The sequence below is a fragment of the Schistocerca gregaria genome, chromosome 1, assembly GCF_023897955.1.
Source record: "Schistocerca gregaria isolate iqSchGreg1 chromosome 1, iqSchGreg1.2, whole genome shotgun sequence".
NCBI classification, from domain to species: Eukaryota; Metazoa; Arthropoda; class Insecta; order Orthoptera; family Acrididae; genus Schistocerca; species Schistocerca gregaria.
In genome coordinates this window covers 504,505,930-504,524,048 of record NC_064920.1, presented here as the reverse complement: position 1 = coordinate 504,524,048, position 18,119 = coordinate 504,505,930, and the positions used below count along the sequence as shown (strand labels likewise).

Genomic DNA, 18,119 nt, shown 5'->3' with positions numbered 1-18,119 from the left:
ACTTCTTCTCCATGAATTTTAATACCTACTACGAATTTTTCTTTCGTTTCCTTTACTGCTTGCTCAATATACAGATTGAATAACATTGGGGAGAGGCTACAACCCTGTCTCACTCCTTTCCCAACCACTGCTTCCCTTTCGTGCCCCTCGACTCTTACGACTGCCATCTGGTTTCTGTACAAATTGTAAGTAGCCTTTCGCTGCCAGTATTTTAGCCCTGGCACCTTCAGAATTTGAAAGAGAGTATTCCAGTCAACATTGTCAAAAGATTTCTCCAAGTCTACAAATGCTAGAAACGTAGGTTTGCCTTTTCTCAGTCTTTCTTCTAAGATAAGTCGTAAGGTCAGTATTGCCTCACGTGTTCCAACATTTCTACGGAATCCAAACTGATCCTCCCCGAGGTCAGCATCTACCAGTTTTTCCATTCGTCTGTAAAGAATTCACATTAGTATTTTGCAGCTGTGACTTATTAAACTGATAGTTCGGTAATTTTCACATCGGTCAGCACCTGCTTTCTTTGGGATTGGAATTATTATATTCTTCTTGAAGTCTGAGGGTATTTCGCCTGTCTCATACATCTTGCTCACCAGCTGGTAGAGTTTTGTCATGACTGGCTCTCCCAAGGCCGTCAGTAGTTCTAATGGAATGTTGTCTACTCCGGGGGCCTTGTTTCGACACAGGTTTTTCAGTGCTCTGTCAAACTCTTCACGCAGTATCGTATCTCCCATTTCGTCTTCATCTACATCCTCTTCCATTTCCAGAATATTGTCCTTAAGTACATCACCCTTGTATAGACCCTCTATATACTCCTTCCACCTTTTCTGCCTTCCCTTCTTTGCTTGGAACTGGGTTGCCATCTGAGCTCTTTACATTCATACAAGTGGTCTCTTTAATTTTCCTGTAGGCAGTATCTATTTACCCCTAGTCAGATAAGCTTCTACAACCTTCCATTTGTCTTCTAGCCATCCCTGCTTAGCCATTTTGCGCTTCCTGTCGATCACATTTTTGAGACGTTTGTATTCCTTTTTGCCTGCTTCGTTTACTGTGTTTTTTATATTTTCTCCTTTCGTCAATTAAATTCAATATTTCTTCTGTTACCCAAGGATTTCTACTAACCCTCATCTTTTTACCTGCTTGATCCTCTGCTGCCTTCACTACTTCATCCCTCAAAGAATTTCTTCTACTGTATTTCTTTCCCCCATTCCTGTCAATTGTTCCCTTATGCTGTCCCTGAAACCCTGTACAACCTCTGGTTCTTTCAGTTTATCCAGGTCCCATCTTCTTAAATTCCCACCTTTTTGCAGTTTCTTCAGTTTTAATCTACAGGTCATAACCAGTAGATTGTGGTCAGAGTCCACATCTGCCCCGGGAAATGTATTACAATTTGAAACCTGGTTCCTAAATCTATGTCTTACCATTAGTATCTCCAGGATTCTTCCATGTATACAACCTTCTTTTATGATTCTTGAACCAAGTGTTAGCTATGATTAAGTTATGCTCTGTGCAAAATTCTAACAGACGGCTTCCTCTTTCATTTCTTAGCCCTAATCCATATTCCCTCCCCCCCATGAACCATGGACCTTGCCGTTGGTGGGGAGGCTTGCGTGCCTCAGCGATACAGATGGCCGTACCGTAGGTGCAACCACAAAGGAGGGGTATCTGTTGAGAGGCCAGACAAACGTGTGGTTCCTGAAGAGGGGCAGAAGCCTTTTCAGTAGTTGCAGGGGCAACAGTCTGGATGATTGACTGATCTGGCCTTGCAACATTAACCAAAACGGCCTTGCTGTGCTGGTACTGCGAACAGCTGAAAGCAGGGGGAAACTACAGCCGTAATTTTTCCCGAGGACATGCAGCTTTACTGTATGATTAAATGATGATGGCATCCTCTTGGGTAAAATATTCCGGAGGTAAAATAGTCCCCCATTCGGATCTCCGGGCGGGGACTACTCAGGAGGATGTCGTTAACAGGAGGAAGAAAACTGGCATTCTACGGATCGGATCGTGGAAAGTCAGATCCCTTAATCGGGCAGGTATGTTAGAAAATTTAAAAAGGGAAATGGATAGGTTAAAGTTAGATATGTTGGGGATTAGTGAAGTTCGGTGGCAGGAGGAGCAAGACTTATGGTCAGGTGACTACAGGGTTATAAACACAAAATCAAATAGGGGTAATGCAGGAGTAGGTTTAATAATGAATAGGAAAATAGGAATGCGGGTAAGCTACTACAAACAGCATAGTGAACGCATTATTGTGGCCAAGATAGATACGAAGCCCACACCTACTACAGTAGTACAAGTTTATATGCCAACTAGCTCTGCAGATGATGAAGAAATTGAAGAAATGTACGATGAAATAAAAGAAATTATTCAGATAGTGAAGGGAGACGAAAATTTAATAGTAATGGGTGACTGGAATTCGAGTGTAGGAAAAGGGAGAGAAGGAAACATAGTAGGTGAATATGGATTGGGGCTAAGAAATGAAAGAGGAAGCCGCCTAGTAGAATTTTGCACAGAGCACAACTTAATCATAGCTAACACTTGCTTTAAGAATCATGAAAGAAGGTTGTATACGTGGAAGAACCCTGGAGATACTAAAAGGTATCAAATAGATTATATAATGGTAAGACAGAGATTTAGGAACCAGGTTTTAAGTTGTAGGACATTTCCAGGGGCAGATGTGGACTCTGACCACAATCTATTGGTTATGACCTGTAGATTAAAGCTGAAGAAACTGCAAAAATGTGGGAAATTAAGGAGATGGAACCTGGATAAACTGAAAGAACCAGAGGTTGTACAGAGTTTCAGGGAGAGCATAAGGGGGCAATTGACAGGAATAGGGGAAAGAAATACAGTAGAAGAAGAATGGGTAGCTCTGAGGGATGTAGTAGTGAAGGCAGCAGAGGATAAAGTAGGTACAAAGACGAGGGCTGCTAGAAATCCTTGGGTAACAGAAGAAATATTGAAATTAATTGATGAAAGGAGAAAATATAAAAATGCAGTAAATGAAGCAGGCAAAAAGGAATACAGACGTCTCAAAAATGAGATCGACAGGAAGTGCAAAATGGCTGAACAGGGATGGCTAGAGGACAAATGTAAGGATGTAGAAGCTTATCTCACTAGGGGTAAGATAGATACTGCCTACAGGAAAATTAGAGAGACCTTTGGAGAGAAGAGAACCACGTGTATGAATATCAAGAGCTCAGATGGCAACCCAGTTCTAAGCAAAGAAGAGAAGGCAGAAAGGTGGAAGGAGTATATAGAAGGTTTATACAAGGGTGATGTACTTGGGGACAATATTATGGAAATGGAAGAGGATGTAGATGAAGACGAAATGGGAGATACGATACTGCGTGAAGAGTTTGACAGAGCACTGAAAAACCTGTGTCGAAACAAGGCCCCCGGAGTAGACAACATTCCATTAGAACTACTGACGGCCTTGGGAGAGCCAGTCATGACAAAACTCTACCAGCTGGTGAGCAAGATGTATGAGACAGGCGAAATACCCTCAGACTTCAAGAAGAATATAATAATTCCAATCCCAAAGAAAGCAGGTGCTGACCGATGTGAAAATTACCGAACTATCAGTTTAATAAGTCACAGCTGCAAAATACTAATGTGAATTCTTTACAGACGAATGGAAAAACTGGTAGATGCTGACCTCGGGAGGATCAGTTTGGATTCCGTAGAAATGTTGGAACACGTGAGGCAACACTGACCTTACGACTTATCTTAGAAGAAAGACTGAGAAAAGGCAAACCTACGTTTCTAGCATTTGTAGACTTGGAGAAATCTTTTGACAATGTTGACTGGAATACTCTCTTTCAAATTCTGAAGGTGCCAGGGCTAAAATACTGGCAGCGAAAGGCTACTTACAATTTGTACAGAAACCAGATGGCAGTCGTAAGAGTCGAGGGGCACGAAAGGGAAGCAGTGGTTGGGAAAGGAGTGAGACAGGGTTGTAGCCTCTCCCCAATGTTATTCAATCTGTATATTGAGCAAGCAGTAAAGGAAACGAAAGAAAAATTCGTGGTAGGTATTAAAATTCATGGAGAAGAAGTAAAAACTTTGAGGTTCGCCGATGACGGTAATTCTGTCAGAGACAGCAAAGGACCTGGAAGAGCAGTTGAACGGAATGGACAGTGTCATGAAAGGAGGGTATAAGATGAACATCAACAAAAGCAAAAAGAGGATAATGGAATGTATTCGAATTAAGTCGGGTGATGCTGAGGGAATCAGATTACGAAATGAGACACTTAAAGTAGTAAAGGAGTTTTGCTATTTGGGAAGCAAAATAACTGATGATGGTTGAAGTAGAGAGGATATAAAATGTAGACTGGCAATGGCAAGGAAAGTGTTTCTGAAGAAGAGATATTTGTTAACATCGAGTGTAGATTTAAGTGTCAGGAAGTCTTTTCTGAAAGTATTTGTTTGGAGTGTAGCCATGTATGGAAGTGAAACATGGACGATAACTAGTTTGGACAAGAAGAGAATAGAAGGTTTCGAAATGTGGTGTTACAGAAGAATACTGAAGATAAGGTGGATAGATCACGTAACTAATGAGGAGGTATTGAATAGGACTGGGGAGAAGAGAAGTTTGTGGCACAACTTGACTAGAAGAAGGGATGTTGGTAGGACATGTTTTGAGGCATCAAGGGATCACAAATTTAGCGTTGGAGGGCACCGTGGAGGGTAAAAATCGTAGAGGGAGACCGCGAGATGAGTACACTAAGCAGATTCAGAAGGATGTAGGTTGCAGTTGGTACTGGGAGATGAAGCAGCTTGCACAGGATAGAGTAGCATGGAGAGCTGCATCAAACCAGTCTCAGGACTGAAGACAACAACAACAACAATCCATATTCACCCACTATGTTTCCTTCTCTCCCTTTTCCTACTGACGAATTCCAGTCACCCATGACTATTAAATTTTTGTCTCCCTTCACTGCCTGAATAGTTTCTTTTATCTCATCATACATTTCATCAATTTAATCATCATCTGCAGATCTAGTTGGCATATAAACTTGTACTACTGTAATAGCCATGGGCTTTGTGTCTGTCTTGGCCACAATAAAGCGTTCACTATGCTGTTTGTAGTAGCTAACCCACACTCCTATTTTTTTATTCATTATTAAACCTACTCCTGCATTACCCCTATTTGATTTTGTATTTATAACCCTGTCGTCACCTGACCAGAAGTCTTCTTCCTTCTGCCACCGAACTTCACTAATTCCCGCTATATCTGACTTTAACCTATCCATTTCCCTTTTTAAATTTTCTAACCTTCCTGCCTGATTAAGGGATCTGACTTTCCACGCTCCGATCCGTAGAACGCCAGTTTTCTTTCTCCTGATAACTACATCCTCTTGAGTAGTCCACGCCCGGAGACCCGAATGGGGGACTATTTTACCTCCGGAATATTTTACCCAAGAGGACGCCATCATCTAATCATACAGTAAAGCTGCATGTCCTCGGGAAAAATTACGGCTGTAGTTTCCCCTTGCTTTCAGCCGTTCGCAGTACCAGCACAGCAAGGCCGTTTTGGTTAATGTTGCAAGGCCAGATCAGTCAATCATCCAGACTGTTGCCTCTGCAAATACTGAAAAGGCTGCTGCCCCTCTTCAGGAACCATATGTTTGTCTGGCCTCTCAACAGATACCCCTCCGTTGTGGTTGCACCTACGGTACGGCCATCTGTATCGCTGAGGCACGCAAGCCTCCCCACCAACGGCAGGGTCTATGGTTCATGGGGGGAAATTTTACTTATTAAAGGCAAATACATGTTACTACATCTCCAATCTGAAAATGAATATCCAGCGATGCTTAACAGTGGGCGCCTGATTTGTATTTATTTTTATTTTATATCTGTCATTACATTATTGAAAGATCTGTACTTTTGTCATAAAGTGGCAGTCTAGAAAGTCAACATTTATTTGACTGCAATTGATAGTTCTAATAAAAGTGTGTTTATTTATGACTTCACTCAAAACACATTGTCGAAAATGAAAGAATGGAAATTGATTAGTTGAGTAAGATTTCATGGTCCAGCGTTTATAAGATTGAAAAGCTTACAAATTGTGGTATTTTTGGAGGGGAGCTCAGTGCACAATCCTGCATCTTACTTTTCCCATGGAAAGTAATATCTTTCCTAATTATTTAGTTTTGTACACACAGTGCATCTTCAATATTGTGTTCACCATGTTTCTGTATTGAAAAATGTGGCAATTTTATATACCAAATATTTTAGATCTCTATCCCTCCATCTCGGAATGCACTAAACATCCTGATTCAATTTGTTATGTATATTCGTCCCTGCTGATTGTATGGACAACTTCCTCATTTCGTGTCTAATCAGTCTATATAATTTTCAGCATCATTTTATAGCACATCTCACACTTTCATTTCTTTTCTAGTTGTTCCATAGTCCAAGATTCATACCCATGCAATGCTGTGCTCTAGATGTACATTCTCCTAAATTTCTTCCTCAAATTACTGCCAGCATATGATTTCTTTTGTCAGGAAATCTCTCTTTGTCTATGGTAACCGCTTATGTCTACCTCATTTCTGGAGTTTGGCTTGCTTCCGAGCTAGCAGAACAGCTTTGCTTTATGGTCCCTAGTTTTAATGTTGAGATTATCACTGCTCTCATTTCTACTACTCCTTGTTACTTTCTGCTTTTTTCTGCTTACTCTCAATCCATAATGTGTGCTCATTAGACTGTTCCAACAGATCCTGCAATTTTTCCACACTTTCACTGAGATTGCAGTGTCAGTGAATTTTACCATTGAATTCCTTTCGCCCTGAATTTTAATGCCATTCTTGAGCTTTCCTTTTATTTTCGTATTTGCTTTGCAGGTATGGTGATGCATTGCAGTTATGGGGAGGAAACCATTGCAGAGAGTAGTGTTGGAACTGAAAGGAGCCACACAGCTTAGACGAGTGAAAATTAACAAACCAGAAACTAAATATATGAAATTACTTGGATAATTGGTCAGCAGCAGGTTTTAATTTAGGGCATGTAGCTCATTTTGAATACCGAGGAGCTAATGTTAAAAAAGTGAATTCCATGTCAATTGAAATAAAAACTTGCATTTTGGTGTAAAAGGGCAGTGCAATGGCAAAGCTGCCATTTATACTCAGGTGATTCATGTGAACAGGTTTCTGACATGACTGTGACTGCACAATGGGAATTAAGACTGGACACAGTATGGTAGTGGAAGCTAGACTCTTGAGACATACATTTAGTTAGGAAATTCAGTATTAAATGATCCACAATGTCAAGAGTGTGCTGAGAATAGCAAATTTCAGGTATTACCTCACAACACAACTGAACACAGTGGCAAACAGCCTTCACTAAACAACCAATAGCAGTGGCATTTGCATAGAATTGTCAGTGCTATCAGACAAGCAACACTTTGTGAAATAACTGCAGAAATCAGTGTGGGATATATGATGAACGTATCTGTTAGGACAGTGGTGTGAAATTTGGTGTGTATGGGCTGTGGCAGCAGATGAGTGATGTGAATTCCTTTGCTAAAGCATGAAACCATCTACAGTGCCTCTTCTGGGCTCAAGACCATGTTGGTTGACCCTAGACAACTGGAAAACCAGGCCTGGTCAGACGAATCCCGATTTCAGCTGGTAAGAGCTGATGATGGGGTTAAAGTGTAGCAGGGATACAAGTAATCAATAAGGCACTTTGCGAGCTGGCAGTCGTTCCATAATGGTGTGGTCTGTGTTTACATCAAATGAACTGACCATTGATTGGAAATGGTTATGTTTGCCAACTTGGTCATTTGCAGCCATTCGTGGACTTTGTGTTCGCAAACAATGAGGAATTGTGTATGCCAGTGCACCACACCACTAGACTATAGTAGTTCACGATTGGTTTGGAAATCACTGGACAATTTGAGCAAATGATTCGGACACATTGCCTGACACAAATCTCATCAAACATGAGACATAAAAGAGGTGTCAGTTCATGCACAAAGTACTTCACTGGTGACACTTTCGCAGTTACAGGCAACTGTAAAGGCAGCATGGCTCAATATTTCTTCAAGGGACTTCAAACGATTTGTCTGTGCCATGTCGAATTACTACATTACGCTACACCAAGGAAAAGGAGGTCCGACATGATATTAGGAAGTATCCCATGGCTTCTGTCACCTCAGTGTATGAGGTTATGATTAGGCCACTTGTTACCTGTAGATGTGAAGCACAGATGCTAATTGGCACTGATGAACTACTACTCAAAACCTTTGAATGGAGAATATTAGACATTTTTGGAGGGATCCAAAATAATGATGGTACCTGGACAGCAGGGACCAGTTATGAGTTGGTTGTCCCATACAGGGTGCTGATTTTGTGAAGCTACTTAAAAGTAAAAGAATAGCGCTGGGACATTTCCTAATGATTGAGGACACAAGAGCTACAAAGATTTCCCAGTGGAAACTAACAGGAAAAATATTAAAAGGAAGACCACAGAATGATGGTTGGATGACATGGGAAAAAACATCTGTCAAAAAAAAAAAAAAAAAAGTATATATTACAGGAGCATTGATCTTGCATAAGGTTGAGGTGTCCAAAGTTCTTTAGGAGAGTAAAATGGAATTTTGCTAATGAATGATTTCTTCTGATTTAAGTTTGTGCATTATATGTGTATTTAAGACAATATCCAAAGCATGAAAAAAGTTTTTTTACCCTGTTACCTTAGCATTATCCCTTTAACTGGTGTGGACATGTTAACGCGTACCTGTACTTGTGTGCTCTGAACGTGTTTACGCGCGTCACCAATCTTTCTACCTGGTACTCTGAACGTGTATACGTTGTACTAGGTGGAGCATGTAAACATGTTCAGAGCGCACAGTGCCCATGTTCATTCTGTGTAGAATATTGGCAGGATCCAAATTTCTCTCTTTATTACACCAGTAGGTTGATAGCAAATACAAGACAACACAAATTGTATGTCTCCTTTCTTCAGCTGTGTTTCATTGCTGGTTGTCACAGCTGTTATTGCACACAGTGCCACACACATTTGTGGCTTCCATGCAGCCTCATAATGTTCTGTTGAAGTACTAATTGACCACAGGTCAAAGAGAGTACGTGATCAAGAGGCAGAAAAACTGCAGAATGATCACTGCCCTAAGTGATCATTTGATCAGTATTATTATGAGGAAATACTGAAAAGTGAGACATTTCTGAAATAGACTGGCCATGCCCAGAGTCCTAAGCTGAAGCCAATGGGATGCCTTTTACATGAGCTAGAATGTCAACTTTGTTCCTGAGCATCTAACATTATTACCTCTTCTGGTTTCTGATATTGATGAAGAAAGGACCGCCATTCCTCTAGATATCTCATTGAAAGTGTGCCCAGCAGAGTTCAGCCATCATGAAGGCAAAAGATTGGAAACACTGCATATTGAAGTTCACTGTTGTGTCCAGGTAGTTCTGATCACATAGTGTACATAAACCAAATCTGCTGGAGGCTTAAAGATTTATGTATGAACCCATATTATTGCCTTGCCACAAACATTTGTCTTCTGTATGTGAATCAGCTGTTACCCATTATATGCTTTCCTTGCAGATGGAATTTTCTAGAGTTGTAATAGTAGTGTTCAGTTTTATGATATCCAGTCAACAAGAGATCTTATACTTGAAGCCCAGAGAAACCCACTTTGGTGGAAATGCAATGAAGCTAAAGCAAAATGGCTACAGGAAAAATCAAAAGGGAATGGTATTTGCAAAATGGAGGCTCCAGAGCTTTGCTAGGCTTCTTAGACAAGTCAGGTAGCAGATAAATGGGAGGATCTGTTAGGTGACAATCACTTTAGTGCTAAGAGAGGCGAAGGCATGAGGAAGACAGTTCTGACACTGCAGTTGATAGTATAGGCAAAATGTAAGAAAAATAGACTTATATAACATTAGCTATCCGAATTTAAGCACTAACAATATAGTGTGGTGCAAGATGTTTGAAATTTTCAAGAAAGTAGGTACATGATATAGTATTAGCTTGTACTCTTTTGGCCGCGTAATGTCCCATCTAAAGGCCTTCAAATTTAGTAATCGTGCATGGAAGGCAGCCTGTGAGGTGAGCAATAGACCATTTTACTAAATCATCCGATTCTGCCCTCAAGGAGGCTCACAGTTCTTTCGTGAGTTCATGTGTGGCACACACAGGGCCCTGAGCTATTGCAGCCAATTCTACGTCCTTCACCCTACTCTCCCTCCCTATCCTCGCTCCTTTCCCGTTGCCCCTCCATCCCCTCTCTCGGTGTTCTGATTTATGTCGACCTGGCTAGCCATCTGGTTCCCTGTATTGGTTGCAATTTTGTTCCTTTTGCCTGTTCTTTCATCCTTTTTGGCATTTAGGTCCCCATTTGAGGTTTGATCTCCACTTCAAAATTTCCTGTTTTTTTTTTGTTAGCCATTTGGGGAAGAACTCCTTCCCTGACATCTACAGTGTGTATTGCTCTCTCCCTTTCCTTCTCCCCTCTCCCTGTCCTCTTGTGCCCTTTCCTTCTCCTCTCCTCTCCCTTCCCTGCTGTAGCTCCCTACCACCTTGCTAGGTCACCAGCACATGTAGCCAGTCTGTGTGGTGGTACCCATATGGCTGAGCTCTCTGACAACACAGGAATCACACTACTGATATCTGAGCTGTTCCCTCCCCATGTATGCCAAGGAGTGGTTGCTTATCTTTGAGCATCGGAGCTCCTGCAATGGCCACAGTGCCAGGTGGCTCTTGTTGTGGCTGGGTAGCGCCCATAGGTAGAGCCACTGGTCTGATTGGGTGGTATCAGGACGGATACTTGTGCAAGAAGTGTATCAAGCTGCAAAAATCAGACTGTTCTCAAAGGTTTCTCTCTTGTAATGGGGAAGGATCACTGAATGCTGCTTCACCTGACCTGGCAACTTTCCTTTCCCTGGGGGCCAGGGTTGCTAGGCTCACCATCTTGGGATGAAACTTTCCCTGTTACCTTATCTGTACTTGGACAGACAGGGACACATTCACCGCCACAAACCCATTGTTCTTCGTGGAAAATATCAAGGACAAGATTGGTGAAGTGGAGTCTCAGTAAGATATGGTTGGGCTCCCTGTTGATGAAAACTTCTTCTGCTACCCAATTCGCAGCTCTTCATGCCTGTGATCGTCTTGGCAATGTCCCAGTTTCTATTACTCCTCATTGACATCTGAATATGGCCCAGGGAGTGATTTTTTATAGAGATCTCATCCTGCAAACTGATGAGTAATTCTGGGCTATTTTGGAGCAGTGTGGCGTTCGTTTTGTTCAATGTGTGCAGAAGGGTCGCAAAGACAACCGCATCAATACTTGTCTTCATTCTGGCTTTCAAGGGGGATACCCTCTCAAGAGGAGGTCAAGGTTATTACAGATGTGACATAAAGCCATATGTCCCTCCACCTATGCAGTGCTTTCAGTGCTTGCATTTTGGGCCATATGTCTTTCCACTGTACTGCGGAGCCTCTGTGTGGTGACTGGACACCCACTCCATGAGGGAAGCCCCTGTGTTCTGTCACATTTGTGTTTCAATTGTGCCTCTGTTATTTCATTTTCTTCTGCTACCTCTTCCTTAGCCCATCTCCATCCCCCTCTCCCCTCCCCCTCCTCCTCTGCAGTTTCCACGACCTTCATTCGGGAGCTGCTCCCCGGCTGAAGTAGTGCCCCCTTTCTTCGGCAATTGCCAGTGATTGTGCTCTCACCAGGACCCCTCTCCCAAGCATCTCTGAGGCTGGAAGACTTCTACCACCACTCGGCCATGAGACACACCGTCTGTGCCCCCAAGGTGGCCTGCTCTTCTGGTTCCCTTGTTTGCCCTGCCCTCCTCCACCTCTGAAAGGGGAAGAGGAGGAGGAGGAGGAGGATGAGGATGAGGAGGAGGAGGAGGAGGAGAAATTCCAAGACAAGGCACCCCTGGCGCCCTCTGAGGTGCCATCTCTCCTTTCGCAACATGAGCCTGACATTTTAGTTACAGATGTCACCCTGTCCTTGTCGGTGACGACTACTGAGTGACATGAAATCCTCTTGGCTTCTGTATGTCTAACTTGGACTCTCGCCATACAGCCATCCAGTGGAATTGCAACAGATACTGTCTTCACCTACCGGAAATGCAATGTCTTGTCTCCTCCTATTCTGCGTTCTTTCTTGCTCTTTAAGAAACGTGTTTTTGTGATAACCACTCGACAACATTTCATCGTTATCGGACATTCTGTTGGAACTGTGCGAGACCCGGGGTAGCATCTGGTGGGGTGTGCACTTTGGTTCGCTCCATTGTCATTAGTGACTGGATCCCCCTACGTACCAGCTTGGAAGCAATAGTGGTTCAAGAGCAAACGACACCAGTAATCATCATTTGCAATGTCTACCTCCCTCCAGGTAGGCTACTTCCTTACATTGAACTGTCAACCTTAATCCAGCAGCTCTCGTTTCTCCTCCTTGGGGACTTCAGAGCACCCACCACCCACTGTGCTTGAAATGTCACTTAAATGGGGAGAGGTCTCCTAACTGACCAACTTATCACGGACCCCGATTTGTGTCTCCTCAATGATGGTTCCCCTACCCACTTCAGTACCGTTCTTGGCACCTTCTTCGCTATCGATCTCTCAATCTTCTCGCCTGCTCTCTTGGTTTCCCTACATTTATCAGCCCATGATGACCTTTGTGACAGTGGTCACTTTCCAATGATTCTGTCATTCCCCTGCTACCACTAGGCAGACGGGTCCCTATGTTGGGCATTCCGCAGGGCCAGTTGGCCTTTACATAGTCTACTGTCCACTTTTACACCTCCCTCTCGAATTCCATTGATGTGGTCGTGCAAGGCATCTCTGCCACTGTTCTTCATGCTGCTGGCACTGCTATTCTATCCACAGGTCCCAGTCATCGACTGGTACCATGCTGGACCAACAATGTCACTGTCCAGGACTGCCAACAGGCACTGCAGCGATTTAAGCGACACCCTTCACAGACCAACCGCCTCGCTATTAAGTGGAGGCTCATTAACCTATTAAGCAGAGTAAACAAATGCTGGGAGCACTATGTATCTTCCCTGGGGACATATGCCTCTTCATCACAGGTTTGGTCCAAGCTCCGTAGCCTTCTGGGGTGCCAGCGACAGCCAACTGTCCAGGGTCTTTACCTCAAATGCGCTCGGTGCACTGATACATTGGTCCTAATGGAATATCTCGCGACACACTTTGCGATGGCATTGGCATCCTCTTCCCATCCTACCACCTTTCTCCGACAGAAATGCAGGATTGAATAGACATCCCTCTGTTTCACTCCACACCACGCTGAGTCCTTTAATGCACCCTTCACTGAATGGGAATTCTTGCAGGCTCTTAGCTCTTAGATGGTCCGAATTCCACCAACAACTAAATGATCCAACACTTGGATATTCCCCAGAGGCAACATCTCCTCTGGATCTTCAACCGCATGGGCAGGTTGGTTGTGGTTGGGACTTCTTTTATAGTCTTCTCGATCTGTAACACTATGAGGGCCACCCCCCCCTTTCCAGTTTTTAGATTTGGTCTCACCATTTATGCCATGTATTGTGTGTGTGTGTGTGTGTGTGTGTGTGTGTGTTTTTTTTTTTTTTTTTTTTTTTTTTTTTTTTTTTTTTTTTTTTTTTAAATGTTCATTATTTTATAATTTGTCTCCCCTGACTGAATCCGACCACTTTTAGTGGAATATCTTTCTTCTTTGACTAACTTCAGAATCGCGGGACTGATGACCTTGCCGTTTCGTCCCATAACTCACCTCAATTGATCAATCATCCTATGCTGCCATGATGAAGGTCTGGAGATATCTCTAGTTCTTCTGTGGGTTTTAGGACTGGGGCAGTAGGAGACTGCTAAGAAAAAAAATTTCTTTTTTTCCACAAGCCACCCATACACTTTTGTGTGTTGGGAGACTAGTCCTTCCAAAAACAAATAACTCGCTCAGAATGTGTGTCTGATTCTCTCAGGTTCATATAATTAGCAATTTTCTGTTAAGAGCTGAGCACTGAAGCATTCAGAGTACTCGAATTTTGTCGTAACATACATGGCCACTATGAAGAGAATATAGGAGAAATCTCTCTTAAGTTGGCTGATGATGAATATGAATATTGATTGGGAAATACTATTTTTGTCTTGGTGATATTTACAGTCTTTGCAAATTCATTGCAGAGCCATTTTGTGACAACCATGTTTGCTTGGCAACTTGACCTGCCAAAGCTGGGACTGAATGATGTCCACCAATGTACTAATATAGAAGTGTGTTTCAGCTGCACTATATTTAAAAAGGCCTTCTTTCCATCTCTTATTTGTCTGCAGGATCATCACTTTATCAGTATTGTACTCGCCACCAATGTGCATTATATGCCCATGAAGTGAAGAGAGACTTGACTTTCCTTAAGAGCTCACAGCCAAAATCACAAACATCAACACATTTTGACAACAACTGCATTAAGGTATTTAAGCAGTTGTGCATTTATGGTGTACAGTATTCTGTAAGGATGTAGCTATCTAGAAAAGCATAAGGAGCATTCCACAGTGGGTTATTAGTAGAGACCTGAAAAATTTAGCTGCAAATTCTGCCTCAAAATTTGAAAAGTTAATGTATCTAACAAACTTTATTTAATAGGGAATTGTATCCAGATGAACTATTTTATCAGAGATAGTTTGAAATAAGTTAATTTTCTACATGTACATATCAGAAAATTAACCAATTCTCAGTTACTGGTGTTGCACAACCTACTGAAGCCAAATTTGGAAAGATAAAAGAAAGTGTTTGCAAAATAAAAAGTACACATACACAACAATGTACCATTGCACTTGAGGCTCTTGTGCCACACCAATTATGGGCAGTTGATTTGTCTAGTAACTAGTTCAAAAGGTGGTGTAATGTGTATACTGTAATCTGGCAGTTTAAGGTATCTGATGTTTTGAGATGTTGGTTGTGTGAAATACTGGTAGATGTTGGGGCCTGAAGTGCATCATTTATAATACTGCCAGTATACCCCTGTCAACAAAGGAAAATTAGAATGGAAAAACAGATGCAGACACAAACTTTGTACAGTGGTAGGGCGTATTCCGTGAACAGCTCCTAATAATCTTGACCAGTGGGATGTGATTATGGGGATGAAGCATTTAAAGGTCAAATTCTATGGTGTTCTTAAATAACATGAAAGCTACAGCTTCTAATGAACATGTTTACCAGTAAGAGAAATAAACTACATTAAATTACCAACCTATTCATTTTTTATCTAGGGCTAATAGTTCCAACATTGAAAGGGATTCAGAAATCAAAATTGTTAAAAATTATGTTTCAGTGGGAAAAAGTTGTTGCTCGTTCAGTGAAGTGGTGTAAGAAGAAAATGTGTGCCACAGGCTCGTGCACTAGAGCCATATTGAGAGAAGATGTGAAATGAAATGGATTGGGTGGGGACACACATGTGACAGAGGGTAAGAAATCATGCAGTTCCTTCCTTAACAAGTACTCAATCTGAGGACTGAGCAGGCAGTCTGTTCCTCCTCCCAGACCCCCACTCCTATTTCCCCCCTCCTGCCCACACCCCCCTCTCTCTCCTGCCCACCATTCCCCTCTCTCTCCTGCCCACCATCCCCCTCTCTCTCCTGCCCACCATCCCCCTCTCTCTCCTGCCCACCATCCCCCTCTCTCTCCTGCCCACCATCCCCCTCTCTCTCCTGCCCACCATCCCCCTCTCTCTCCTGCCCACCATCCCCCTCTCTCTGCTGCCCACCATCCCTCTCTCTCTCCTGCCCACCATCCCCCTCTCTCTCTCCTGCCCACCATCCCCCTCTCTCTCTCCTGCCCACCACCCCCCTCTCTCTCCTGCCCACCACCCCCCTCTCTCTCCTGCCCACCACCCCCCTCTCTCTCCTGCCCACCACCCCCCTCTCTCTCCTGCCCACCACCCCCCTCTCTCTCCTGCCCACCACCCCCCTCTCTCTCTTGCCCACCACCCCCCCCTCTCTCTCTTGCCCACCACCCCCCCCCTCTCTCTCTTGCCCACCACCCCCCCCTCTCTCTCTTGCCCACCACCCCCCCTCTCTCTCTTGCCCACCACCCCCCCTCTCTCTCTTGCCCACCACCCCCCCTCTCTCTCTTGCCCACCACCCCCCCTCTCTCTCTTGCCCACCACCCCCCCCTCTCTCTCTTGCCCACCACCACCCCCCCCTCTCTCCTGCCCACCACCAACCCCCCCTCTCTCTCCTGCCCACCACCAACCCCCCCCCCCTCTCTCTCTCTCTCTCTCTCTCCTGCCGACGACTCCCCCCCTCTCTCTCTCCCTCTGCCCCCTCTCACACACCCCTCTCTCCTTCCCCCCACGTTCTCTTTTTGTTCTTCTGTTCATTTACAAAAAAAAAATTAGATGCAAATTCTGCCATAAATACACTGGTGTCTCTAAAATTAAAGCAACAAACGAAAATTTTGCAGTAAAACATTATAGACTGCTGACAGGAAGGTAGAAATAATGTAAAGAAAACAAAATGTAAACAACTGGATTAAAGTAGATGAAAATATTTTTTTTTGGTTTTTTGTTTTTTCCTCCTTAACAGATTTGCACACACATCCCAACAACTGGTTAATGTGGTCACTACAGTGTGTGACCACCTTTGGCAGGGATAGAGGCTAAATAGTGTCTGAGCATGCTGTGAATGTCATCAGTGTCATGTTGAGACAATGATGTCCATTTATTGTGCGGAGCTGCTTGCAAGTCTATCAGAGTGGTTGGAGGATGTTCATGTGATGCAACCTGTCTGTCTAGTGCATCCCAGACATGCTCAATGGGATTCAATTTGGGAGAGCTAGCAGGCCACACCATGAGTGCAGTATCTTCCATTTCCAAAAAAACATTTGTGCTCTATGATGTTGAGCATTATTGTCCATCAATACAAAGTCTGGACACACAACACCTCTTAACATCTGTACATGAAGGCTCAAAAGTGTGTCACGGTACCGGACAGCAGTTAAACCTTTCTAATTCACCAGTACAATGGCATGAAGAGGTGTTAAAATTGTCAACATAATTGTCAGTGATTCTCCTCAATTTTGCTCAGTTTCCACAGTGTTTGGGTCCCGAAATTGTGTTCTACATTCCATTCTGATGCGAATCTGTTGAGAATTGCTCTCCAAACCAAATTGGGAAACATCTGTCAAAAGAACGTTGGCCCATTCTTAGACTGTCCAGGTGGTATGTTGATGACTCCACACTTGTTTCCTTTGTGAAAATGTGTCAGAAGCACACATTCAGAATTTCTCTGACAATAAAGGCCACAGTCGAAGCCTTCGCTACACTGTCTGCCTTCTACAACACATCCAGTGGATTCTGTGAGGTCCGATGCCAATTGCTATGAAGCACTGAGGTTGTACCATGATGCCTTTACAGCCAAATAATGGTCCATTCCGTCTGACATGTGATTGGCCCAGCCCTGGTCTCTGTGATACGTTTTTGATCTCTCTAAACTGTCGCCATATCCGAGAAACATAACAGTTCATGTTAAGCCATCAGGCCATGTGAGTTTGCAACTGTCCTTCTTCCATTGTTCCTATTGCCTTTCACCATGGAGAGTCTGGTAGGTGTCTTCTGTGTGCCATACTGCACCATCTGTGACTGTGAACACAGTGATCATGGGTGTAGGACTACCCAACAATACTCTGTTTGATAGTGCTCAGGTGTCATGGTTTTCTGTTGACAGTTCGTATGATTATATCATGAATTAAACACAGGATAGGGAAAAACCAGTTTGTTGCTTCACTTTTGGACACTTGCAGTTTTTGTATTTTCAGATCTCTAGTTATATTAGCAGTTCCGAAGATGGTGAGTACCCCGCTCTTCCAGTACTTTTTAATTACTCTTCATTTTATTGTGAAGCCTAAACATTACTGCATCTGTCTTGGGCAATTAATTGTACAATAAAATTGAGCAATGTGTGTAATTTTGTAATAGGGGAACTTTGCGTAAGGAAATCAGACATCAAATTGGTTAGTTAGCATGGTGCTACCTTGGGATACTTTACTTGAATGGTTGGAACATTCTCCACTCATTAGGAGAGATCATCAGCAAAAGCTCCCCTCACTCCCTTTTCCTACTTGTTCAGTTACTATATAG

At 43.2% G+C, this 18,119-nt stretch overlaps 1 long non-coding RNA gene across 2 annotated transcripts in view; it reads left to right on the top strand.

Moving 5' to 3' along the window:
* LOC126354342 (uncharacterized) overlaps nucleotides 1-18,119 on the top strand; it is a 68,919-nt gene that overhangs the window by 39,331 nt on the left and 11,469 nt on the right. The window contains exon 7 of one of the 2 annotated variants that reach the window (XR_007565301.1): nucleotides 15,315-15,447. This is a non-coding gene — a long non-coding RNA (uncharacterized LOC126354342). Of the gene's footprint in view, nucleotides 1-6,845; nucleotides 10,664-15,314; nucleotides 15,448-18,119 lie in introns of those variants that run through there. The other variant, XR_007565304.1, reaches the window with a different exon arrangement.